This window comes from Neovison vison, chromosome 11 (assembly GCF_020171115.1).
Source record: "Neovison vison isolate M4711 chromosome 11, ASM_NN_V1, whole genome shotgun sequence".
Taxonomy (NCBI): Eukaryota; Metazoa; Chordata; class Mammalia; order Carnivora; family Mustelidae; genus Neogale; species Neogale vison.
The window spans coordinates 177,600,689-177,623,384 of NC_058101.1; the positions used below are offsets into that span (position 1 = coordinate 177,600,689).

At 38.9% G+C, this 22,696-nt stretch overlaps 1 protein-coding gene across 4 annotated transcripts in view; it reads left to right on the top strand.

The window, feature by feature from the left end:
• The first annotated feature begins 1,716 nt into the window (after positions 1-1,716).
• Positions 1,717-22,696, top strand: part of NSD3 (nuclear receptor binding SET domain protein 3) — a 124,646-nt gene continuing 103,666 nt past the window's right edge. For 3 of the 4 annotated variants that reach the window (XM_044225366.1, XM_044225368.1, XM_044225369.1), the window contains exon 1: positions 1,717-2,149. The gene's annotated coding sequence lies outside the window, so the exon portion shown is untranslated. The remainder of the gene's footprint in view (positions 2,150-22,696) is intronic. The other variant, XM_044225371.1, reaches the window with a different exon arrangement.

The window sequence follows — 22,696 nt, forward strand, 5'->3', positions numbered from 1 at the left end:
GGAAATATTTAATGATTAACAGTAATGGGAATGCTTAATTCTCAATATCATCTATAGTATAATTAAAAGGTTTATGTTTTTAAAAACCTGAAACATAATTAGTAGTCATTAAAATAATTGATCTGTAGGAATCTTTTAATTTCTTGTTTAAATGATATTTAAAGACAAAGATATCAGAAATTTCTTGCGGTCATGCCAAACAGATCCAGAACTACAATGTCAGTGCAGAGTATAACATCTAGTAGTGACATAGCTTTATTATTCTCAGAACAGAGCACAGAGGATAGGTTTCCTCATCTGATTGCTGTTGCCTGTATTTCCTTATTACGTTTAAGTCTCTGTGCCACAACGTTTTTCTTTTTTTAAGTTTTTTTTTTTTTTTTTTTTTTTTTTTAGTTTTTATTCCTTTGACAGAGATCACAAGTAGATGGAGAGGCAGGCAGAGGGAGAGGGGGAAGCAGACTCCCTGCTGAGCAGAGAGCCAGAACCCCCGGGACTTCATCCCAGGACCCTGAGATCATGACCTGAGCCACCCAGGCGGCCCTCTGTGCCGTAACGTTCTAAGTCATCACCACCAGGCCCCAGGAAATATCACAAAATTTTGCATACTCCCGGCAAGGCTACTTTACTGTGTCACACACCTTCTATTGTTTAACATAAATTTCCTAGGATGGGGAGATCTCAGAGGGTTACAGAGAATTTTGACTCTTGTTTCCTCCGCTCACTCTTGCGTGAGCTCTCTCGAGGGCAAATGCCTTCCTATCCCTCGAAGGGAAGGCCTGGCGTTGAGCAGCAGACGGCCCAGGCACGTGACGGGCACGGAGCCCTCTCGGTCCCTAGGGGTCCGGGCTGCAGTCGGCGCTGACGTCCTCCTCCTTACCCACAAGCCTCCGGGCCCGCAGCGCGAGCAGGAAGAAGGCGTGTGGGGCTCGGTGCCCGCCAGGGAGGTCAGCGCTTCCTCACAGCGACTGAGATGCCGCCACGGCTTGCGATTGTGGGGCGGGACGGGGGTGGGGGGGTATCCGGGACACACATCCGAGGCTGAGAGAGACGCTGTCTCCCACGGCTTAGGTCTGAAATTGCTGCCACGGTTTCAGACGCAGACCCATGTAAAATAGGAAGCTCTGACTCTTGACAGCTGTCGGACAGAAGGCAGCTGAGGAGACATACAAAGTGTTCTTCTCTTTCCCGGTCATCTTAGCCCGGCCCTCGTTTGTAGGTTATTTCTGACGTCTAGGGAGTGTGCAGCAGGGTTACTCTGAGGAGGACCATATGGTGTTTAATATGTGTTGTTAACTGAATAAGTCTCAAAGAACACGCACGGACGCAGTTTTACCTCACAGGCCCAACCTTTAACCTGTCTTCTGGATGTGTGTGTGTGTGTGTGTGTTTTACTTTCCTTCGTATCATTTCTTCCTGCCTCTGCCTTTATTGCCTGCTGTCTCACTTCTTGTCTAGACTCTCTCGGGCCCCTCCTCTCCGCCCGGCTGACTACCCTCTTCCTCCTTTCGCTCCCCCAACCCCGCCCGCGCCACAAACCCAGGACTGCATTTCCCAGCAGGCGCCGCGGCTAGCGGCCAATGAGGGACTGAGGATTTGGCGGCGGCGGCGACGGCGGTGGCGGCGGCGCTCCGAGAGCCGGGTGGGGGGGCTTTGTGCGCGGCGGCGGCGGCGGCGGGAGCGGGCGGCGGCGGCAGCAGCGGCGGTAGCGGCGGTCAGGACGGAGGCGGAGGCCGAAGGGGACTGTCCGCTGGTCGCTGCGGAGAGGCGTGCGAAGGCCAAGTCGAGCTCCGAGGACCTTGCTGCCCCGGCCGGGCCGCCAGCCACAGCCTTCTCTCTAGCGGCAGAAGCTGCGCGGCGACCCCCCATCCTTCCACCGCCCCTGCCCACCCCACCTCCCGCAGCCTTCCTCCTCTCAGCTTCACGCCCGGCCCGGCCCGGCCGCGGCCCTTCTCGGTGCCGGCAGCCATGGCAGAGGCGTCCGGCGCGAGGGAAATCTAGCCCGGGGATTTCATGCGGCCTAGCTCGGTTCCGTGTCCTCCCCCCGCGGCCCCGGCGGCTGCCCGCACCTCAGCCCCACTCCGGGCCTCCGTGTCTCTCCTGTGATCGTACTGACACGGCCGGGGGGTTAGAATGGAACAAACTGAAGGTAAAATAAGTGTGTGTGTGTGTGTGTGTGTGTGTGTGTGTTGGAAGGAAGGGCTGAGGAGGGAGCGACGAGGAGGGGGCGACCTAGGGATGGGACCCAGGTAGAGAGACCCCAACAGGGATGGAAGGACCAGCGGGTGGTCGGAAAGGCTTCAGGGGGAGCCTAGGAGGTAAAGCAGAGGGCCAGGTAGGGGTTGTGGAGGAGATAGGGAGGTGGGGCAGGGAAGGTAGGATTGGGGTAAGAGATGGAGTGGCGCTGAGCTGGGAATTGGGAGTAGAGGTGGGATGGGGGCGGGGATAGAGATGGAACGGGGGAGGGGCGGGGGAAGAGAAGAAGAGTTAGGTTTGGAGAAGATAAGAGACCTGGGTGGACTGAGAAATAGGTTTGGGGGTGCACTGTGGCAATTAGAAGAGTCTGGGGGAAGGGGGTAGAATTTGATGGAGAAATGGGGCATGAAGAGAGAAAAGAGGGAATGGAAGTGGAGGAAAAGGTGGATTTGGAAAAGGGATAATAAATTGTTGAGACAGGATGCATAGGAAGATAGGAAATGGACTCAGGAAACTGGAAGACCTAGGATTGGTATAGGGAAGGAAATTAGCTGAATGTTGAGAAGGATGAGAACTATCGACCAAGCATCACAGAGTGGGTGGAAAAGAAGGGGAAGGGGGTTGTTAAAGGAAGAGAAAGCCTTTTGTTCCTGTATTTCTGTGTATTCTAGGCCTTTTCTTTCAAGGCTAGTGAATATAGAAGCTAGTGGTTATGGTGTTGTGATTGTTGTGAAATGGGGAGGTGTGGGTTTTACTGCTTTGAGGGAGGAGGAGATGTGTTAGTGTTATGGTAGCAAGACAGTAGAGACATGGCCATAATTTGCTGGTTTTGCTAAGGGAGTGAAGACTGTTCAGATTTAAAGGGGGTAGGGGCAGCCATGTTTGCTGCCAGGCACTGCAGTGTAAATAAATTCCTTCTTTCCGACATCAGTGTGAATCTGGAAGGGGCCAGTTCATATTGTTAACCCCCTTTCTTTCTATTCATGAACCCTACCCATACATCTTGTGGTAATTTAATATTATTCATAACCACCAAAGGAGGTAGTGATGTTTTCCATCTTGTGTGTTTTGCTGCTCCCCCCACCCCCTTTCCCTCTTCCTTCTGGTTGCAAACAAGGCATGCTAATGAGCTGCAGTGTAATATTAACCCTTTTTATAAAGTGGAAACTATATTTTTACTAGCTGAAGGAATCTTTACTATCATATTTCAAATGTGATAATGAAAAGTCTTAACTATTGAAAATTCATTTGTTTTAGAAGCTTCAGAAGCAGTCAACATGTTTTCTGAAATTCTTTACATAAACAAGGAAATTGCATTGGTTATTTTTCTTGGGCTTGTGCTCTTGGCAAAGCATCGTGTGGGGGCGAGAAGGGGTAGAAAGATCTGCTCGTGGTAGATTATGTGCTTGCTGTATTTTGAATGTTGGAAAATTAGAAATATATGTATTTTAAAATATTGTTTTTGGTAGTTCACGCTTATAGGTGATGGGTGTGTTAAGAAGTGTTTTCTTTTTTTATGCACTCTCTCTCCTCCATCCCTTCTTTTGCTTTCATGTGTCTAGCTCAGTACAGTCTCCAAATGCCAGTTCAGCACAGTGTAGTGATCTATGAAGTAGGCATGCAGTTCTTAGAGCCTCAGTGAGGTGCCAGTTTTTGGTTTTTTGTTTTCTTTGTTTTGTTTGCTTGTTTTTGGTGGGAACTTCAGGTTACTCTGAGGAAAGCTACAGTAACTCTTTAATGTATCAAAATGTAACTCTTAGGTAATTTGAAATGGTTACTGTTCTAAAGGTTTAAATCCTGACAAACTTAACAGTAGGTAAATTAAGTGTAGCCTATTTTCTTTTCATATTGAAAGAGATTGTGTGTGTGTGTATCCTTTTGTTTTTGTTTTATACTTGTAATTGGGGTGATCCAAACTTTAATCCGTCATGTTGATTTTGAAACTGTTGTCTAATACCAGAAAGTCCTGTTAAAATTGTGCTATGATGGACTCAAACCAGTTGTACTACATATTGATTTAACCTGTCTTACTGCAACATCCTTTCAGTTGTTATAAAGAAGTTTAGGATGTGTTCTTGGTGTGTTAGAAAAATGAAATTGAATATTGTTAGAGTAGTACTTTGTGAGGGTATTTGCTAGTTTGAAGGCCAGGTTTACAACTTGGAGTATTTTGGTTTGATGATACTCAGTCTGCATCTTTAAGAATTCGGTGAGGAGAAGTTTCACTCAAAAATGCCTTTCAATATGCTTTTTGGAATTTATAGAGATTTTTCATGTTTATGTCTTCCACTCAATTGACATGTTATTTATAATTAATTGGCAAATTGTGTGCATGAACTATCAGTGCCATAAATTTTTAGGAAAATAAGAAATTATGGTATATTAAAATAAGAAAAAGCTCATGTTGGAAGCTTCAATTATTTAAGAAAAAAAGTGTATTCCTGTGTAATCAGTGGTCAAGATCTGGGTCTCCTGCCTCGCTATAAGTATTCTGGCTCCTTGAATGGGTATCCATATAATGAAGAAGGCTATTCTAGTTAGATGATAATTATTAAAACTCAGACTTTGCTCCTATTACTGTGTCCATCAGCACACCTGCTACCTGCGATAGCTTTAAAAAAAAATCTTTAATAAATACGCTCTCTCTTATTGTAATCAGATTGATTGAATTTTGGGTAAAGGAAATTGGTTGCCTTTGAGATTGGTCATCATCGAGGGGAATGTCAAGTCTATTCTGTTTCTGGAGTTTATAGTATTTATAATAATCATAGCAAAGCTGCTAATAGTCATCTTCTTACAGTGTGCTATGCTGAGTGTTTCACGTGTATGATTTCCTTTTTATCCTTCCACTGTAGTTGTATGAGGTTACTACTATTAACTCCCTTTACAGGTGGAGAAATTGAGGTTGAATAACTCAACACCACACAGATGGTAACTAGCCAAGTCAGTATTTGAACCCAGGTCTTTCTATTTGTAGAACCTGGATCTGCAGAACTTTTCATTTCTTTAAAAAAAAATGTGTGAAGATAATATATGTTCATTATTTAAATTTTTTTCAAATATTATAAAAGGCTAAGAGGTAGAGGGGAAAATAGTTAACACCCTGTTTCCCCCTGATAACCATTTTGAAGTTTCTTCTGAGTGAAAACTGAAAATATCCTAGAAAATATCTGTACATACATATGCAGATCTGTCTTCAAATGCATACAAATTGGGTCATACAGTCTGCATATTGCTTTTGTGTTTTAAAGGCTACCTGGGACAGCCTTTTAAATGAGCACATATTGATCTACAACATTTTTTTTTAAAGGGTCATATAGTGTTCCTTTGTTTGGAATATTGATTAACATCAGGATGTTAACAGATTTTTTGCTGTTTTGATTAATATAGCAGGTCTTGAATTAAGTCCCTAACAGCCCATTTAAATGGAGGAGATACCATCCAACTACTTTATTTTATAAGAGAGAAAACAGAGGTCTAAGGAACTTAAGTTGTTCAAGGCTTTGGTAACAGACCTGTTACCTGGGTCTTTATACCACACTACATTACTTCATCATTATGAAGGTATTTGAGCTTTCTGTAGAAGCTCAAGGTGAGGAGGAATATTCAAGGTTAGGCACGTTTAGCATAATGAGTGCAAGGGGATTAAGTTTCAGTGAGGCACAGGATCTTGTTTGGGGTTTTTCATACTTGTTCACCATATTGTACATATAGTATATGCACAATATTTTTGCATACGTAAATGAACCTTATACAAGTATCTTATACAAGTATTTATACAAGTATAAAGTTTGTGCTTTGGATAATGAAACGGTTTTGGCAGAATTTTTTTTTGTTTTAATAAAATTATCAATGAAATAAGATAACAATGAAATGAAAAAAATAAGAGGTCCATCATGGTCGTGGAAAGAAACTTGGACAGAAAATTGAGGCACTGTTAAGTTTCTTAAAATGAGCTAAAAAATAGCTCATTGAAAACAAGTTTTAAAAGATCTTAGCAGGCACCACCGATTATTTTTAATTATTTTTGTCTATCAGGAAGAAAACAAGTTACCATGGATACTTATTCATTGGGTTCTTTTGAAACAAAGTCTGTTTTAGACACTTAAAAAATTAAAGTCATAAAAGCCTTAAGATTTAGAATTTGGTATCTATAAAATCTGTTTCCTGGTGCAGTGGTGTTTTTAGTTTTACTTAAAAAAAAAAATAGAGTCTGTTATTTTTTGAAAGAACAACTGAAATGATTTATTGCTTTGTTAATAAACATGCCCAGCTTTTGAGTTTTTATTTTTATTTTTATTTTTTATTTTTTTTTTTTTAAGATTTTATTTATTTATTTGACAGAGCGAGATCACAAGCAGGCAGAGAGGCAGGCAGAGAGAGAGGAGGAAGCAGGCTCCCTGCTGAGCAGAGAGCCCGATGCGGGGCTCGATCCCAGGACCCTGAGATCATGACCTGAGCCAAAGGCAGTGGCTTAACCCACTGAGCCACCCAGGCACCCAGCTTTTTTTTTAAATGAATAGTGACCTTATTTTTGAAGGCTAATGTTTTTATAAATGTTAATAAAGGTAAATTTAGGAAATTGATTATACTACAACTACCTATACTACAACTCCCTAACACATTTTTAAAAAAGCTTATCAGGGTTTTCATTTTGGTTTTTATTGTTGACTTTACTGAGTACCTAATAAGTACTTTTTTTTTTTTTAATTTTATTTTTTAATTTATTTTTTAAAGATTTTATTTATTTATTTGACAGAGAGAGATCACAAGTAGGCAGAGAGGCAGGCAGAGAGAGAGGAGGAATTAATAAGTACTTTCAAACACTTCTGTATTATGTTGTACCTGCACAGTGTGGCATAAAAAGTAAAAGGCATATTTAAAATTTTATGAATTTAGAGAATGTTCAGTTTTTACTAGATGGATATGTGTTGTTACTCCTAAAGTACATCAACCCATCGATGAGATTTGAATTTGAAAAGCTCTTTGAAAAATGATTCTTGGCTGTTAAATTTTTTAAGATGTGGATCTGTGTCATCATTGACTGATCTACAATGGTAACTCTTATTTCTTACCAGGTTCCCTTTTTTCCATGTAGATTTAGAGCTATATTGAGAAAGTGAATAGGACAATGAAAAAATTTTATATAAGAGTATGAATTCTGTATAGATGATATATAAATATAAATAAGTAGATACATTTATCTAATAATACCTTGCACTTACTACATTTTCTGAGATGTTTGATTGCATTCTTACACAGTAACTTGACTTTGTTTTATTTTATTTTATTTTTTTTAATTTTTTTTTTTTTTTACAGATTTTATTTATTTGACGGAGAGAGAGGAATCACAAGTAGGCAGAGAGGCAAGCAGAGAGAGAGAGGGAAGGAAGCAGGCTTCCCGCGGAGCAGAGAGCCCGACGCGGGGCTCGATCCCAGGCCCCTGGGATCATGACCTGAGCCGAAGGCAGCGGCTTTAACCCACTGAGCCACCCAGGCGCCCCTTGACTTTGTTTTAAAATGTGAAGTTGGAAAGCACAAGAATTATTTAACCCAAATTTAAAGATGGAGAAATTGAGATTTCAGGAGATCCTCAGGCCAAATAGATTGACATGTTAAGTAGAATAAGGTTTTCAGATTTTTGTCTGATTACTTAAAAAAAACTTTTTCAGGGGTGCCTGGCAGGTGGTCAGTAGAGCACGTGACTCTTAATCTTGGGGTTGTGAGTTCAAACCCCACATTAAGGTTGGAGCTTATTTAAAAACTTTTTTTTTTAGAAATATGTATGTTTTTTGACTTTTTTTTTCCATAGCCTGCATTATCCTTCTTTTAATAAACATTAAATAACAATAAAGTATTTTTCTACCATAGAGCATACTTTTAAAATTTTGGTGTAATGTGTGAACATCTTAAAATATAGAAGTAGATATTTTAAATTTAAGAAATATATGTATCCTTCTGATTTTGTCAGTAAAACTAAACTTAGTTTATCAAATTAATTTGAGGTTAAGAAGTCTTATATGGAGGCTTGCTTTTACTTAATGGCATTTTAGCTGTGGTCAAGATAGTATTGTATCTGTTGAGTCTTGTATTACTAGTACCTCTTAACTGTAGAGTCTTAAGAATAACTGCATTTAAAAACACACACAAAACACCTTAAAAAAGAAACATTTTGAAACTTTTAAGTTGTGAAACATTCCATATAAAGAAAAAAAAGCATAAAACTAAGTGTACAGTATAAGCAAATAATTAGAAAGTAAGCAGGGGCGCCTGGGTGGCTCAGTGGGTTAAATCCTCTGCCTTCGGCTCAGGTCATGATCCCAGGGTCCTGGGATCAAGCCCTGAGTCTCGGGCTCTCTGCTCCGCAGGGAGCCTGCTTCCTCCCTTCTCTCTCTCTGCCTGCCTCTCTGCCTACTTGTGATCTCTCTCTCTCTTTCAAATAAATAAAATCTTAAAAAAAAAATTAGAAAGTAAACATCATATAGTCACCGCCTAGGTAATAAATCCTTTAAGGAAAGCTACAGAAACCACCTCATTGCTTTAGCTGGTATTACCTTGGTGGTAGTCAGTGTTTCAGGGTAACAATATGCTGAAAGTAACCTGAAAAATTAACCCATGAGGGGTCAGGAAATGTAAAAACTGAATCATCAGTTTTTGTTATTATCAAAAGTATTATCTAGATAATTTAAAAAACTCTTTCCTAGCAGTGTAGTCATTTAGTGATTTGAAATCTTAGTGCTATATTAATGAATGTGAAACAAAAAATAACACGATATTCTGTAAGAATCATGCCATTTTATACAAAGTGTTGTTTTTTCAGAGTTCATCTCTGTTGCAGTTTTTGGTAGAATTTAATGACTAGTTTTAGATTGACGCGCAGATTCTAGCAATGACTTTTGCCTAGAAAATATCCAGTTTGCCTATATATTAATATTAAAACTTAAGTTACCTTATTTTATAAAAACTACCTTGACTCTCTTGCTTTCACATTAATGTAACCATTCAAGAAGTATTAACCTGAGAAGTAATCAGTAATGACAATCTATTTTGACACTTCATCCTTGATGCCTCTTGATTCTTACCTTTTCTGTATTTTGTCTAGGTGAATCAAGTTTTTTTTTTTTTAACTGGAGAAACTTAACTTTATTTTGCTTCCGTCTTACTAGACTGTTTTCTTATATGTTCAGTAGGGTTAAATGTTTGTTTGTGAGGATTTTGATAGCAGAAAAATTTGAATTTTTTTCCTTTCTACCAGACAAATACAGTCTATTTGCATAACATTTTGCAGTGTGGTTTTGAAAAAGACATTTTTACAACTCATTTATGTACATAAATTAAAGCCTTTATTTGGTTATTGTAATCTTGTCACTTTAAGCTCTTTGTTTCTTTTATGATTTCTGCAGGCTCCAAATACATTGGAACATAGTATTTCATATTGATTGTAATGAGAAACTCCTTTTTTTTTTTTTTTAAGATTTTATTTATTTATTTGAGAGACAGAGATCACAACTAGGCAGAGAGAGAGGAGGAAGCAGGCTTCCTGCTGAGCAGAGAGCCCAGATTCAGGGCTCTGTCCCAGGCTTGATCCCAGGACCCTGGGATCATGACCTGAGCCAAAGGCAAAGCCTTTAACCCACTGAGCCACCCAGGCATCCTGATGAGAAACTTCTCGCTTTGCTTTACCATGCCCTTGAATTCCTTTCTATAATGCAGTAGAATGTTGTTCTTTTTTATTCTAGCTCATTTTTCCCCAAGCAAAGATGAAAAATATTTATTTTAGATTTTGAAATGAACATACATGTTGCATTTTCCTAGATGAGGAAGCAAACATGATTTAAAATACTTTTTTTTTTTTAAAAAGATTTTATTTATTTATTTGACAGAGATCACAAGTAGGCAGAGAGGCAGGCAGAGAGAGAGAGAGAGAGAGGAAGAAGCAGGCTCCTTGCGGAGCAGAGAACCCGATGTGGGGCTCGATCCCAGGACCCTGGGATCATGACCTGAGCTTCCGAAGGCAGAGGCTTTAACCCACTGAGCCACTCAGGTGCCCCTTAAAATACTTTTTTAAACCTAACTTAGGTAATTTGGCTTTGTGTATGAAGTAGAATTGATATGCTTTTGGCCAACTCATGGTTTTTGTGTTATCATCTGTAAAATTAAACATGGATCATTAGGGGCGCCTGGGTGGCTCAGTCGTTAAGCATCTGCCTTTGGCTCAGGTCATGATCCCAGGGTCCTGAGATCGAGCCCCGAATCGAGCCCTGCATCAAGCCCCGCATCAAGCCCCGCATCGGGCTCTCTGCTCCTCGGGAAGCCTGCTTCTCCCTTTCCTACTCCCCCTGTTTGTGTTCTCTCTGTCGCTGTGTCTCTCTCTCTCAAATAAATAAATAAACTCTTTAAAAAAAAAAAGGATCATTAGAATTTGTTTATTGGGGATAGAAGTAGATACAGTTTTAAGGTATTGAGGTTAATGTATTAGTTAATGCACACACACATAATATTCCTAAGAAATGCCGATGGCCCTTTTAGTTTTAAGTGGCAGTATCGTAGCCAATGAGGTTTATCTGAGGCGCGATTATTGCTAGTTTTTACTTTTTAATGGAAAAATTGTACTTTTCAAAGTGGCTACTAGTTTAAAAATAACATTTATTGTGCTTAATTTATGAAAGGATTGTTTATTATAGAGAAATTGAAAACCAGTAAGATAGAGAAAAGATTAAGATCACTTGAAAGGGGACGCCTAGGTGGCTCAGTTGCTTAAGCGGCTGCCTTCAGCTCGGGTCATGATCCCAGCGTCCTGGGATCGAGTCCCGCATCAGGCTCCTTGCTTGGCGGGGAGCCTGCTTCTCCCTCTGCCTCTGCCTGCCACTCTGTCTGCCTGTGCTTGCTCTCCCTTCTCTCTTTATGACAAATAAATAAATTAAAAAAATCACTTGAAAGCCTGCCAACTGGAAGTAGGTATTAAGATTTCTATATCTTTCCAGTGTTTTTTTCTTACACATCTATGTATTTTTTAACAAACTGGAATTATACATTAATATTATTTTGTAACATGCTTTATTGTGAAAGTAATTTTTTTGAGAACGTGACTTTTTATTTTATTTTATTTTTTTTTTAAAGATTTTATTTATTTATTTGACAGAGAGAGATCACAAGCAGGCTGAGAAGCAGGCAGAGAGAGAGGAGGAAGCAGGCTCCCTGCTGAGCAGAGAGCCCGATGCGGGCCTCGATCCCAGGACCCTGAGATCATGACCTGAGCCGAAGGCAGCGGCTTAACCCACTGAGCCACCCAGGCGCCCTTTTTTTTTTAAAGATTTTATTTATTTATTTGACAGAGAGAGATCACAAGCAGGCTGAGAAGCAGGCAGAGAGAGAGGAGGAAGAGAACGTGACTTTTTAAAAAGATTTATTTATTTGATAGAGACACAGTGAGAAAGGGAACACAGCAGGGGGAGTGGGCGAGGGAGAAGCACACTTCCTACTGAGCAGGGAGCCGGGTGTGAGGCTTGATCCCAGGACCCTGGGATCATGACCTGGCTGAAAGCAGACACTTAATGAATGAGCCACCCAGGCACCCTGTAACTAAGAATGTGATTTTTAAAAATTCACATATAATTTTGTTGTATGGGTGTGCCATATCTGTTTACCATTTTTCTGTTGATGATATTTTAGGCACTTCGCAAGTTTTGGATATTATGATTTGATGAACATCCTTATACATTAAAAAAATAAAAAATTGTATGACTATCATTATTTTATTACAATAAATTCCTAGAAGTAGAATTACATAACAGATATGAACGTTTCAGAGATTTTTAAAAAAATTTATTTTGAGAGAGAAAGCAAGCATGCTTGTGAACACACACCTGTGGGTGAGAATGGGGGGGAGGGGCAGAGGGAGAGAGTTTCAACCAGACTGTGAGCACAGAGCCCATGTGAGCTTGCTCTGACAACCCTGAGATTATGATCTGAACTGAAACCAAGAGTCTTTGACGCTTAACTGACTGAGCCACCCAGGTTTTTTTTTTAAATACTTTTTTAAAAAATATTTTTAACATTTATTTATTTAATTTATATCTATTTATTTTTATTAACATATAATGTATCATTTGTTTCAGGGGTACGGGTCTGTGATTCATCAGTCTTACACAATTCATAGCACTCAGCATAGCACATACCCTCCCCAATGTCCATAACCCAGCCCCCCTATCCCTACCCCTGCACTCCCTAGCAACCTTCAGTTTGTTTCCTGAGATTAAGAATCTCTTATGGTTTGTCTCCCTCCCCAGTCCAATCTTATTTCATTTTTTCCCTCCCTACCCCACCACGATCCCCCACATATGATAATTGTGTTTCTCTGATTGACTTATTTTGCTTAGCATAACAACCTCTAGTTCCATCCACGACATTGCAAATGGCAAGTTTTTTTTTTAAATGGTTGCATTGTATTCCATTGTATATCTCTATCACATCTTCTTTATCCATTCATCTGTCCATGGACATTTAGGGTCTTTCCATAGTTGGTCTATTGTGGACATTGCTGCTGTACACATTTGGGTGCACGTTCCCCTTCGGATTACTACATTTGTATCTTTAGGGTAAATACCCAGTAGTGTGATTGTTGGGTCATAGGGTAGGTCTATTTTCAACTTTTTGAGGAACCTCCATACTGTTTTACAGAGTGGCTGCACCAGCTTGCATTCCCACCAACAGTGTAGGAGGGTTCCCCTTTCTCTGCATCCTCACCAACATTTGTCATTTCCTGACTTCTTAATTTTAGGCATTCTGACTGTTGTGAGGTGGTATCTCACTGTGGTTTTGATTTGTATTTCCCTGATGCCGAGTGATGTTGAGCACTTTTTCTGTGTCTGTTGGCCATTTGAATGTCTTTGCAGAAGTGTCTGTTCATGTCTTCTGCCCATTTCTTGATTGGATTATTTGTTCTTTGGGTGTTGAGTTTGATAAGTTCTTTATATATTTTGGATATTAGCCCTTTATCTCTTATGTCATTTGCAAATATCTTCTCCCATTCTGTTGGTTGTCTTTTGGTTTTGTTGACTGTGCAAAAGCTTTTGATCTTGATCAAGTCCCAGTAGTTCATTTTTGCCCTTACTTCCCTTGTCTTTGGTGATGTTTCTAGGAAGAAGTTGCTGTGGCTGAGGTCGAAGAGGTTGCTGTCTGTGTTTTCCTCGAGGATTTTGATGGATTCCTGTCTCACATTGAGGTCTTTCATCCATTTAGAGTCTATTTTTGTGTGTGGTGTAAGGAGATAGTCCAGTTCTATTCTTCTGCACGTGGCTGTCCAATTTTCCCAACACCATTTGTTGAAGAGACTGTCTTTTTTCCATTGGACATTCTTTCCTGCTTTGTCAAAGATTAGTTAACCATAGAGTGGAGGGTCTATTTCTCAGTTCCCTTTTCTGTGCCATTGACCTGTGTATCTGATTTTCTGCCAGTACTGTACTTTTTTATTATAGCTTTGTAATAGAGCTTGAAGTCTGGAATTGTGATGCTGCCAACTGTGGTTTTCTTTTTCAACATTCCTCTGGCTATTCAGGGTCTTTTCTGGTTCCATATAAATTTTAGGATTATTTGTTCCACTTCTTTAAAAAATATTGATGGTATTTTGATAGGGATTGTGTAAAAAGTGTAGATTGCTTTAGGTAGCATAGACATTTTCATATTCTTCCAATCCATGAGCATGGAATATTTTTCCATTTCTTTGTGTCTTCCTCAATTTCTTTCATAGTACTTTATAGTTTTCTGAGTACAGATTCTTTGCCTCTTTGGTTAGGTATTGTATGGTTTTGGGTGCAGTTATAAATGGGATTGACTCCTTAATTTCTCTTTCTTTTGTCTTATTGTTGGTATATAGAAATGCAACTGATTTGTGTGCGTTGATTTTATATCCTGATACTTTACTGAATTCCTGTAGAAGTTCTAGCAGTTTTGGAGTGGAGTCTTTCGGGCTTTCCACAGAAGTATCATATCATCTGCAAAGAGTGAGAGTTTGACTTCTGTGCTGATTCAGATGCTTTTGTTTCTTTTTGGTATCTGATTGCTGAGGCTAAGACCAAGTGGCATTTGTTCCTGGGCTGCAAGGTTGGTTCAACATCCACAAATCAATCAGTGTGATACAATATATTAATAAAAGAAAGAACAAGAACCATAGGATACTCTCAATAGATACTAAAAAAAAGCATTTGACAAGTACAACATTTCTTGATCAAAACTCTTCACAGTGGGGGCGCCTGGGTGGCTCAGTGGATTAAGCCGCTGCCTTCAGCTCAGGTCATGATCTCAGTGTCCTGGGATCGAGCCCCGCATCAGGCTCTTTGCTCAGCGGGGACCCTGCTTCTCTCTCTCTCTCTCTGCCTGACTCTCTGCCTACTTGTGATTTCTCTCTCTGTCAAATAAATAAAATCTTAAAAAAAAAAAAAACCTCTTCACAGTGTAGGGATAGAGGATATATACGTCAGTATCATAAAAGCCATCTATGAAAAACCCACAGCAAATATCATTCTTAGTATGGAAAAATTGAGAGCTTTTCCCCTAAGGTCAGGAACACAGCAGGGCTGTTCACTATCACCACTGCTATTCAACATAGTACTAAAATAAGTTTTGTTTAGAAATAATTCATATACCATGTAATTCACCCATTTAAAGTATACAGTGCATTGTTTTTTAGTATATTGGTAGAATTGTACAACCATCACCACAGTTAAAATTAATTTTTTTTTTTTTAAGATTTATTTGAGAGGGAGAGAATCAGGGGAGGAGCAGAGGGAGAGAATCTCCAAGCAGACTCCCTGCTGAGCGCAGAGTCCCACACAGGGCTTGATCTCATGACTGTGATTATCATGACCTTAGCCAAAACCTAGAGTTCAGACACTCAGTGGACTGAGCTACCCAGATGCCCCTTACCACAATTAATTTTAGAATATTTCCAGAAAATTTTGAGTCAACTTAAACACCCAGCAGTGCCAGAAAACTTTGTTAAATATTTGATTTTTAGGGGCGCCTGGGTGGCTCAGTGAATTAAAGCCTCTGCCTTCAGCTCAGGTCATGATCCCAGGGTCCTGGGATCGAGCCCCACATTGGGCTCTCTGCTCAGCGGGGGGCCTGCTTCCTCCTCTCTCTCTCTGCCTGCCTCTCTGCCTACTTGTGATCTCTCTCTGTCTATCAAATAAATAAAAAATAAATAAATAAAAAATATTTGATTTTTAAAGTGTAGTACAAATATACAATAACTCAGTTGCTTGTGTGATACAGTTTTTCTTTGTAATCATTAGCATTTATTTTTTAAATTTTATTTCCAGCTTTATTGAGATATAATTGAAATATACTCCACATCCATTTATGAGTGAGTTTAGAAAGTCACTGATGAAAAGAAGATGCTCATATTTCCTTTGTTAAGAAAACCTGACATTGGGGTGCCTGGGTGGCTCAGTGGGTTAAGCCTCTGCCTTGTCATTGTCTCAGGGTCCTGGGATCAAGTTCCGCATTGGGCTCTCTGCTCGGTGGGGAGCCTGCTTCTCCCTCTCTCTTTGCCTGCCTCTCTGCCTACTTGTGATCTCTGTCTGTCAAATAAATAAAATCTTAAAAAGAAAAAAAAAACCTGACACGCAAAGTTTCTTCAAGTTTAAGAAACTAAGTATGTGGCAGATTTTTTTTAATTATAAAATCATTCTCCTGTCCAGTCAAGATGGCTTTATTGAAAGAGGTTTTATGTACTTTAAAATGTTTCTTTTCATTTATGTTTTATTTAGAAGCATTTTATCTTAGAAAATGTCTATAGAAAGTGTATTCTATACTTATATATTTAATGGTAACAAACTTGTTATCTTATAGGAACTATTTTTTTCTTACTGAGAGGTTTGCTTTGCACTGACCTTCACCCTGAAAGTTCTGTCATTCTGTTTGCTTTAAGCCATTTAACAAAACATCTTTTTTTTTTTTCCTCCCAGCTCAGTGGGCAGTGGAGTGTAGGGCAAGAATCAAGGAGACCTATTCCCATCCTAACAACAAAGGCTCAGTGTTAATCATCTCTGGAGGTGAAAATGACTGCTTTTTGGAATTACAGGGATGCAAAGCAGAATTGTTAGAATGTACCTGGAACTGTACTAGCATATAGGTGATAACTAATGACTTTTTTTAATATAAGAAAAATATTTGCAAAATGAACTAGCTGTTAGTCCCATGTTTAATGGATGAAGAAATTAACTTAGTTGGCCTACGTTTTTCTTTCACAGAAGTTAACAGTTGAATGGTGACTAATATTTGAACAGAATCTTTTCATGGGTTATATGAGTGTTTCCCAGTTGTAAGAATTCGTGCTGGTGCAAGTATGAACACGAAGTTAACTTTCCAGTCCAAATTTACTTCCACTATTGTTATTACAACAGCATAATCGCTATAGCTTCACCAACGCTTAGTGTTCTGATTAAGCAAATAGGTGATAGTGTAAAATTTGAGTGTATGCTATGAAGTGACTTATGTTCTTTTATTGCTTATTTTCAAGATGAAATGTTGAATACAGTTGGTCATCAGGTATTAAAGTGATAAACCAGATGAACCAAAAACTGGTCTTTAGAGGAAAGATAAACTTAGTAAATTCTGATTTTAGATATTACAATAAATCACTTAGTATTTCAAAAACTATGTATCATTTCTGCGATACATTCTCTTTTTGCCTTGCTGTGGGAAATGGAGAATACAGGGGTGCCTGGGTGGCTCAGTGGGTTAAGCCACTGCCTTCGGCTCAGGTCATGATCCCAGGGTCCTGGGATCGAGTCCCACATCAGGCTCTCTGCTCAGCGGGGAGCCTGCTTCCTCCTCTCTCTATCTGTCTGCCTCTCTGCCTACTTGTGATCTCTCTCTCTGTCAAATAAATAAATAAATAAATAAATAGATAAATTCTTAAAAAAAAAAAAAAAGAAATGGAGAATACAAGGTAAAAGAAAGTCAAGTTCGAACATTTGCACAATTTTAAGAACTAATCTCAAGAAACTACTGTACCATAACTTAGAAGTTTGTTGGTGAAAGAAGTAGGAAGATACATGGATCAGCTTTTTAGTTTACTAGATTTCATGGGGAATGGAACAAAATGATTGATAGGAGTTACTTAGTTTGAGTAATTTTCACTGTGAGCCAGTACCCTTGATGTAAGGTATAGAAAAATAATTTAAATTTTCTTCAAGTGGTAATTACTGTGTCTGTTTTTGCCGGGTGTGGTCAAGAACAAAGTGAAGACAGTTGAGGTTAAACCAAGTAGATAAGGGAAACAGAGTATATTACTAGTAAGTTTTGTATTGATACAAGGCAGTTCAGTAGTACTGTGGTTTAGTCAGGAAAAAATAAGAACTACAAAGCAACCTAAAATATCCTATAATAAATCATAGTCAAATGAAATTTGTGTAGTTGTATTTAGTGATATACTGTCTAGTTCACTGAAATATAATATAGGGTTGTGTGATTTGTTTGTATTTCATTCATTGTGTTCATTTCATGCAGGTCACTTCCTAATACAGGATATTTTAATATCCTTAACTGTCATCCACACAGTTTTCATGGAAAAAATTTTTTTTAAAAGATTTTATTTTTTATTTGTCAGAGAGAGAGAGAGAGAGCGCGAGAGCGAGCGCACAAGCAGGCTCCCTGCTGAGCAAGGAGCCCAATGTGGGCCTCAATCCCAGGACTCTGGGATCAGACCCGAGGCGAAGGCAGCAGCTTAACCAACTGAGCCACCCAGGCGTCCCTTTCATGGAAAATTTTTAAGTGAAAATTTCAAAAATATTTGGGGCAACACTAGAGTTAAACAGATTGTGAGGTAGTACAGTTATGCTTTTAAAAACAGTGTTGCTCTTTTATTAGTAGTATAGACTCAGAAATTTTATTTTTTTTTATTATTTTTTTATTTGACAGACAGAGATCACAAGTAGGCAGAGAGGCAGGTAGAAAGAGAGAGGGAAGCAGGTTCCCTGCCGAGCAGAGAGCCCGATGCGGGGCTTGATCCCAGGACCTTGGGATCATGATCTGAGCCAAAGGGAGAGGCTTTAACTCACTGAGCCACCCAGGCGCCCCTAGACTCAGAAAAGTTAAAAATAAAAATGTGCCACATGACTAACACACCTTGATTACTTAGAGAATTTTGTAGAAAGAAATAGAGTGGTGCTGATCTTACCCTCTACAATTTTATTTGTTTATGTAAACAAATATTGGTTGTGAATTTCATATAATTGTTTGCTCTTTCAGATAACATCTAGGGGTGCCTGCTGGCTCAGTTGGAAGGACATGTGACTCTTGATCTCAGGGTTGTGAGTTTGAGCCCCACGTTGGGTGTAGAGATTATTTAAAAATTAAATCTACTTTAAAAATGAAGATGGGAGAATGCAGGGTGGGTCAGTCAGTTAACCATCTGACTCTTGGTCTCAGCTCAGGTCTTAATCTCCGGGTTGTGAGTTCAAGCCCTGTGTTGTTCTGTGCTAGATGTGGAGCCTACTTACAAAAATAAAACAAAGCAAATAACATCTTTATGTAATATTAATATGGTATGTAAGACCTTACAGTTAATTTTTTTAAACCATATATATTCTTGTCAGAATGAAAATCCTAACCATACATCTATTTATTGATAAGTAGGAGGAATCACAGCCCAGTTTCCCATTGTTAGGGATCATGTCAGTTATCCAAATCACCTGATTTAACCTCTATTAATGAGCTATACACAGAAGTCTAAAGATGTTGTATATCCTTTCAGAGTTCAGCAGCTAAGTTGAAGATAGAATCAGAACTAAAATTCAAGTCTCATTACTGAAAGACCAATGGAAGAATACATTTTTGTTCATCCCCAGATTTATCTGAGTTTATTCTGGTATATAAATCTGATTACTAAACCTCCTGTGACTTCTTTCTGGTTTCACAGTACTATACACCCATTCCTTTAAAAAGTTTATGGTGAACCTTATTTTTTATAAGCTCTTTTGGAATGGTACTGTTTAGTTCAAATTTGAAAAACAATTTACATCAGCACTACCCAATAGAATTTTTTGCAGTGATAAAAATGCTGTATCTATGTGTTTAATATGGCAGCCACTAGCACATATTGAATTGAATACTTGGAATGTGGCTAGTGTATCTGAGCATAAAATTTTTAATTTTATTTAATTTTTACTTATTTAAAATTAAGTAGTCACTTGGCCAGCACAGATTTAGATATATATTTTTAAGATTAATTTTTTTGTTTTAGAGACAGAGAGAGAGTGAGGGTAGAGGAGAGAATCTCAAGTAGACTCCCAGCTGAGCTCAGAGCCCAACACGGAGCCAGATCTCATGACCCTGAGATCATGACCTGAGCTGAAATCAAGAGTCGATGCTTGACTGAGTGAGACACCCAACCATCCTGAGATTTGACTTTCTTTTCTTTTCTTTCTTTCTTTCTTTCTTTTTTTTTTTTTTGAGCGAGCATGGCACCGCAGGGGCATGAGCTGGGGGTGGGGACGGTGTGCAGAGGGAGAGGGACAAACAAACTCCCTGCTGAGGGGAGCCCAATGTAGGGCTTCATCCCAGGACCCTGAGAACATGACCTGAGCTGAATGAAGTCAGACACTTAATCAGCTAAGCCACTTAGGTGCCCCATTCCTAGACAGTCCTAATAAAGGAAAGAATTAAGTAGATTTTTCACATTCTTTGCTCTTATGATTACTGTATTTCTGTGTGGGGTTGGGTTTTAAAATCTCATTTTTCCAAAATATGGTCTTAGTGAAGAAATCCAGTCAGAGAAAACAATTTAGTAATAGCTATTTGAAAGCTATTTCGAAAACTTCAGAACCGAATAATTTCATTTCAGTAGTATTTTGGAATATTACAGTTTAATAATATTTAAAGCTTAAACTTTTCATGTTACATGGAATATTGACTAAACTATTATTTAAATCTTTTTACTATAGCCATAGCTCAGAAGCCTCTGAAACAAACAGAAATTGAAAGGAAATAAAAGATATACCTAATGATCACCTCTTTACTTACCCTCTTCAAATCTTTATATATGACTAATTCCCGGATTTGAATCTGTGAGTCCTATTTATACCATCTAGCCCCCCAGTCATTGCATCCTATTACCCTGCTTTATTACTATATATAGCTTATCACTATGTGAAATTTTCTTGCTTATTTAAGCTCCATGAGACCAGAATCTTACTTCCTTTGATTTCCCAGGACCTGGAACAGGGTCTGGCATATAGTTGGTGTTCAGTAATGAACCATGTCACAAAAAGGATTCTGTGCGGAATGAGATATATATCTGGAATAACATGCCACGTGAAATGTGGAAATCAGCAAGGTGAGCCTTAGCTTTTGATTATCTTAGCGACATTGGTGTGGATAACTAAAGTGATTAGTTTAGAATGATTTTGTATAGAACTGTTTCTCTGGGGACTCTTATTTTAAAACCAAACTTTAGTCCAGACATACATATATGTACTAAATAAATCCCATCCACATAAAGCATCAGAGGGTTGACAAAGTAGAGGAGAAAAGAGAAAAATTTCCATAGTCAGTTTTTGAGTATCGAGAATCATTTCCTAACCTTTTAGAGATTAAGGGGTTTACTGAAAGTCATTTGTATACCATTGGTTTGGAATGGTAGGAGAACCATTCCAGCAGAACTGCCTACTTCTGATTTTCCTATGTGTTGTTTTGACTTAGGGTCTATGAACAAACATTGTTGTGTAGCAGACATAGGCACTTTAACTGATGTAAACAGTATTTGGCTGATTACGATTTATCTGCAAGTAGTTGGAGCACCTGGGTGGCTCAGTTGGTTAAGTGTCTCCTTTCAACTTGGGTCATGATCCCGGGGTCCTGAGATGGAGCCCCTCATTAGGCTCCCTGTTCACTGCGGGGTGTGCTTCTCCCTCTGCCTCTGCCATTCCCCCTGCTTGTGTTCTCTCTCTTGCTTACTCTCTCTCTCTCAAATAAATAAAATCTTAAAAAAAAAAAAAGTAGTTGGAAATCAAATATTCTTTTACAGTAACTTAGGTGATTTAATTTCTGATTTTTAAATGCCAACATGGTAAGTGTGGGAAGGATTTTATTTTTACTTCTATCTGTACATTTTCTTAAATAGTTAAACAGCATTTTAAGATGTAAATGAAAGCCTTTTTATTTAGGGAACTTATTGTTACTTGTCTTTACAAGATACATTTCCACCTAGAGATTATTCATTAGAAAAATACTGGTGTAATACAGCTTTTTTGAACAGCTGTGTGAGGCTTTTTTTTTTTAATTGGCTATCCTGTGTTTAAATTGAAAGATTTTAAAAAAATAGCTCTTACCATAGTGCTGTCTTTACTACTGCAAATTTTCTCCACGTTCCCCCCCACCCATAGTTTTGTGAAAATTGTTCACAGTATTCAGTATGGTCCAGTGATTTTAGTTATCAGAAATTGCAAATCCTAAACACAGCATTTTAGGGGTATCTGAGTGGCTCAGTTAAGTGTCTGCCTTTGGTCCAGGTCATAATCTCAGGGTCCTGGGATAGAGCCCCATGTGAGTGGCCTCTCTGCTCAGTGGGAAGTCTGCTTCTCCCTCTCTCTCTGCACCCCTCTCTCCCCCACTTGTATGCACTCACTCAAGAGCTCTCTGAAATAAATAAAATCTTTTATAAAATATATTTTAGTAATAAAAGGACTCATAACATTGTGTCATGTATGGAAATGGCTTTATTGCCCTTTCATTATTTGCATCACATCTATGACTAGAATGAAAGTTAACTCAAGAGCATAGAAAGCAGCAGTGACTGTGCCTTCAGAATGGGAAGAAATAATTTCCTTTTCTTCTGCATATGTAAAAGGTAGCAACTAATGGCTTTTTCTGGCTGTGCAGGGACAAATTTTAGGTGACATTAGTATATTTATATCCATAGGTAGGAGTATTTATGTTGTGATAGGTAAGACTTTTTAACCTGATATTTGTTTCAGGTTCACCAAATCTTAGGCTAATGAATCTATGGTAATTTCCCTTCTCCCTTTTATATGCTTTTTAGGGATGTTAGTGGAAGTAAGGACAACAAAGTGAGTGTTTGGAAATGCTTTCTGTAAAGACTCGAATATGTTGCCTCTGTAACAAATGATGTCAAACTTAGTGGCTTAAACACAACAAAATTTAAAACAACAGATTTACTGTCTTGGAGTTCTGGATGTCAGAAGTCTCACGGGGCTAAAATCAAGATAGGGTAGGGTTGCATTCCTTCTGGAGGCTCTAGGGAAGAATCTGTTTTCATGCCTTTTCCAGCTTCTAGAGGCTGCCTACATTCCTTGGGTTATGATCCCCCTCCTCTGTTTTCAAAGCCAGAAGTATAGTGTCTTCAGATGTCTGAATCTTCTTTCTCCCCTTTTCACTTATGAGGATCTTTGTGATTACATTGGTCCCACCTAGATTATCTAGGATATTCTCTCCATTGTAAGATCCTTAATTACATTTGCACATAAAGTAACATATT